The 5,207-nt window shown below is 36.9% G+C and overlaps 1 protein-coding gene across 2 annotated transcripts in view; it reads right to left on the bottom strand.

Annotated features, from left to right (window-relative positions):
* The window catches only part of TTC21B (tetratricopeptide repeat domain 21B), a 218,128-nt gene that overhangs the window by 288 nt on the left and 212,633 nt on the right, over positions 1–5,207 (bottom strand). The window lies entirely within an intron of this gene.

The following is a 5,207-nucleotide window of genomic DNA, read 5'->3' as shown; positions in this document are numbered from 1 at the left end:
CTGTAAACAGAAATGATAGATGGTATTAGTAGCTATTCATTCCTATAGGCATGGTTCACCACTTCATTCACTCAGACAACTGAACATAAACTGTAAACAACATAATCTTATGGTTAATAACAGTCAAAGCTATCCTGGCCTCAAAAAATTACACTTTTGGGAGAAAATTGCTATGGTTAACTATAATCTATTGGGGTTATAAAATATTAGAGATTTCTCTCCAGTAAAAAAATACATTATTTGTTAACTCTGGCTACTATCTACCATATAATATGCATAGGTTTTATAAATATATTTTGAGTTTAAAAAGAATTTTAGTTCAACAACCGAGAGGCCAAAGGACTTCATTAAACTGATTGTAAAGAAAGACGTAATCCAGAAGAAAACACAAGTACACTGACAGGTACTATCAGTTACACATTTGAAATAATGGTTTTTAAGAAGTTCACCAACAATCTGTGAACTTGAACTAAATCAATTAAAATGATAAAGCAGCTTCACCACCAAGTAAACCGGCATCCTCCCAAATTTGCACACCTGATAGTACTTGTGAATTTGACATAACCGATAAAGACTGGAAAATTAAGATAATGTTATATAATTGCTATTTTTCATAGCTAACACAAACAGAAAATCTAGTAGCAAAAAAAAAAAAAAAAAAGGCAGTAAGCTTCATTCTTGAAGTGTCTCTAAAGAGGCGATAGAGATCATTGAGTTATAAAACCAGTATTTGGTATGATAAAATCTTGCTTGTAGATGATCCTGAGAACAAAGCAGTATGTTTATCAAACCCTAATACAGGCCACCAGAAGCAGGAGAAACAAAATGTAAAAGAGGACATTGACTACAGCCGGAATCACAGTGAACATGGACTTTCTTCACAATGCTTAAAAAAATGTAATGTGAAGGGTTCAGTACGTGATTATACATCATGAACCATTATAGTCAGTCAAGTAATTAGCAGGGGTAAAGGGGCAAGGAACATGCCTGTGCTCCCTAACCCTAACCATATTTTAAGGAAAATGTCATTTACAGAAGTAAAAGCTAGCACTTTATTTAATTAAATTCTTTTCCAAAGTTATCACTAGATTTAAAATAAGAAAACCAAGTTCTAAGATGGATTTTACGGTCTTTAACAAATTTTAAGCTGGATAAACAAAATAGGCAGAACCTGCAAACTTAGTTTGATATACTGTTTCTAATTGGACTGCTCTATATGTTTTCAGTATAGAATGGGCACTTTGGTTCCAAAAGATACCTCAGTTATGATGTTTATTGCCCATAAAACTGAGATTCCAATATTTCTCAGCTTAGTTGCTTCAACAGTATCATGTAAAAATTAAAATGATCTCTTAAGCTTTTAACATCACTTTAAGGTAAAAGGAGTTTCAGAACCACCCAATTGTGGTTATGTCATTTTTACTCTTATCAAATGTTGCATTAGGCTATGGCTATGAAAGGAAAGATATCTTAAAGGTAAGCTTCAAGGAGCAGAGGCCAATAAGAATGACAGCACTTCAACAGGCAAGGAAGCAGTGTGATATGATGGAGACTATGAAAGCACATGGAAGATAAGGAGAAATGTTAGGGAGAATTTCCAAAAGATAGCACCCAGCTATAAGCAATTTTTAGGCTGGTGCACAAAAGAGAGAGGAGGGAGAGGGAATGGCAGGTGCAAAGGCCTAAGAGCAAGAAAAGATCTGGTCAGTCCTGAAGTACAGCAGAAGTGGAAGCCACAAGCAGGAAAGGGCAGGCGTTAAGGCCGGAAAGTCAGTTAAAGATCAGCTCACACAGTAAATTTGGACTCTACCAATTTTGTCCTGAATGAATGGAATGGAAAGTATTGAATGACTTTAAGGAAGAGCCATAATCATATTTGTATTTTTGAAAAATCACAAGTTCCTTAGCACCAGCAAAGGTAATGTGTACCAAATCACTGAGGGGAACAGGAAGAATGAAGAGGGCTGACTCAAGAGACTCAAGGAATTGACACCAAATAGGACTTTGTGAACCAAAGGGAAAAAGAGGAGGTGGATGGGTAAAGTGATGCCCATAACAAAAGCAGGGAATATAGGAGATTGGAGATAGATTGGAGATGGGATGTTCCATTTTGGCCATGAAAAATTTGAGATGCTGGTGGGATTTCCAAGATGAGTTCTCATGAGTAAAAAGATATATGGTGGTGGTGGTTTAGTCACTAAGTCGTGTCCTACTTTGGGACCCCGTGGACTGTAGCCTGTCAGGCTCCCCTGACCATGGGATTCTCTAGTCAACAATACTGGAATGTAAAGTAATTAGCCCCCAACTAAAATAAATAAATTTATTTTTAAAAAAATAAAAAATAAAAAGAATTCACCTGCAAAAAAAAAAAAAAGAATACTGGAATGTGTTGCCATTTCCTTCTCCAGGGAAAAAGATATATAGGACTGAAAATTAGGGAAAGCTCTGTGCTAGAGATGACAGTTTGACAGTCTTGGGGTACAAAAGAGTTCACCTACAGTGAAGTAAAGAAGGCCAAAGAAAAAGCTACATTTAAGGGTTGGGGGAGGAAAAGGAGAAACTGGAAGGAAAGAGCAAAGGAATACAAAAAAAGGAGAAATGAGGGAGAACAGACTGACAGATAATGTGTCCACATCAAGTAGATGCAATCTGCATACTACCCCTGAGAGATGTTAATTGTTTGACAGTGGTTGATCTTTAAAAGTAAATGTCACGAGACCTGGTCTAACGGACTTCAGTGCAAAACCAGAAATGAACTTTTCACAGAGAATCCAATAGGTGAGTTATAGTCATGCCCCTAACATCTTTAGGCTTAGGATCTAGGACACATTCAAACTAACAGGGCAACAATGATCTAAGAAGTTCCAGGGAGATAAGGATAGAAAAAATACCGAGTTTTCACAAGATAATGGTCTCCACCCTACAAAATACAACCTGATCACTCTTCTCTCTTCTAGTGGCCTCACTAGTTCCATTCTTCTAATTCCCCATCCTACTCATAAACATGTTTTCTGACATAGTGTTCATGCTTGACAATAGATGTAAATTAACCTATGTTCATCTTCCTTTCTGTCTGAGACAATCACCAAAAATCCCTTTCTCTAGTGCTATATAGTGATCCTAGATTTCTTCCATAGCCAGAGTAGGCTTGATTAGGAATTTGAGAAGGCATGAGCTGGTCTCATTCCTTAGAATGTTTTAACACAATGCAGAACAAGAAAGAGTCCTGGGAAAGTAGAGAGTAGAGGGAGATGGCATAACTAGATCTTTCTATAATAGTGATGGTTTTCCTAAAACATTTTATGCCAGAAGTTATATCTGTGGATAGGGTGGGGAATTAGAAAAAAGGATAGAATTAATAAGGCCATTGGAAGTGAGTTCTTTTTTAAGGATAAACTATAAACTAGAGGAGTTCATCAATAGTGCAGTAATCCTTTCCAGTCCATATGTTTATCTACCTAAGGGAGTCACTCAGTTAGGATTTAGTATAGGGTATCTCTAACAGGAGAGTTGAGAAAAGCACATAAAGGACATGAATTTACTCCTTTACTCATGGTTGTTTTTTTGACACTAACCCAATATTGGGGACATAATGGGTACGCAATAAGTGTTCGTTGACTAGAAAAGGGATGAAAGTAGACCAAGATTTCATTTATTATCATAAATAAGAGAAATAGTTAGCTTTTGTTAAATGTTAAGTCCCACATACTTTGACACTTAGTACACAAGTGTACATTCATTTCACTGACAAACATTGACAGTCAAATAGATTAAGTGGCTTGGTCATTCAAGCAGCATTTCCCCAACTGATGTAAAAGCCTGAGATTTTCATTGAACTGTCTGAAATAAGGCTGCTAGGGTCAAGAATTGATGTTATAAATGTAAGGAAATAAGGGGAAAACCTAAGGGGGAAAACTACAAATAGTCTCTTATCAACTCAAGTGAGGTTTTCTGGACAAATGAAGTTTTAAAGGAAAAACTATTTTCAGAGCATATTTTTGGAAATAAAGATTGAGGAGGATGAGACTGTAGATTTTGACAGCAGAGGGTTAAGAAACTGAGACTGCTTAGCGGTAGAGTCTACTAAAGTAGGAAGATGATGGTTTGCTTTTCTCAGATTATTTCTAGGAGAATAGATTTTTTATATCGATTGCCGATCAGCTGAAGATTCCAACATAGTTCCCTCAGGACTGTGTATACTGTGCTCTTCTTTGCTGCTAATGTACAGTATCAAGCTTCCCTTAATGATAAATTACACTCAACATGAAGCATCTCCATCACTGATCTTCAACTCTGGACACACGTGAGGAGAAAGCTCTTTAAAACTGCAGTGCCTTAGGCCCCATCTCTACAGAGTCTGATTTTATTTTACTTATTTTTATTATTTATTGATTCATTTATTTTTGACAGTGTGGCTTTTATTGAGAGGAACTCCAGCTGTTTGGATCACTGTGCATTATTAAAAAGAGACTTTAAAGAACTTTTTTATAGCTTTATTGATATGTACATGATGCACAATATGTTGTACATATTTAAAGTATATAATTTTTTATTGTTCTAGTGATGGAGCCTAGGTCCTGTTTTTGTTGTTATTTTAAACTCTCCAGATAATTCTGCTGCTGCTGCTAAGTTGCTTCAGTTGTATCCGACTCTGTGTGACCCCATAGACAGCAGCCCACCAGGCTCCCTTGTCCCTGGGATTCTCCAGACAAGAACACTGGAGTGGGTTGCCATTTCCTTCTCCAATGCATGAAAGGGAAAAGTGAAAGTGAAGCCACTCAGTCGTGTCTGACTTTTAGCGACCCCATGGACTGCAGCCTACCAGGCTCCTCTGTCCATGGGATTTTCCAGGTGAGAGTACTGGAGTGGGTTGCCATTGCCTTCTCCACCAGATAATTCTAAAAGGCAGCAAAGGTTAAGAATCACTCATTTAAGTAACAAGACTTTGGGCAAAACTAGCACCTGATAAGGAAGGGACTGCACCTAACCAAAGACAACCACATTATTAATTTCTAATACTCCAAAGACAGGGTTTCAAAAGAGACTCTTGATATAAATTAAGCAAGTTGTTTTGACACAGAGAGATAAGATAAAATCCAAAGCAAGAATGACCCAAAGTTTCCTGAAAAGGCTAAGGGATTAATTGCTGATATAAGTGAGGCATTGAGGTTATATTCCAAATTATGATGCTGTAAAATCATTTTTAA

Source organism: Giraffa tippelskirchi, chromosome 3 (assembly GCF_054371585.1).
Source record: "Giraffa tippelskirchi isolate mGirTip1 chromosome 3, T2T-mGirTip1v1.2.pri, whole genome shotgun sequence".
Taxonomy (NCBI): Eukaryota; Metazoa; Chordata; class Mammalia; order Artiodactyla; family Giraffidae; genus Giraffa; species Giraffa tippelskirchi.
Note: the sequence above shows the minus strand (reverse complement) of the source record. Positions and strands in the feature narration are given on the sequence as shown.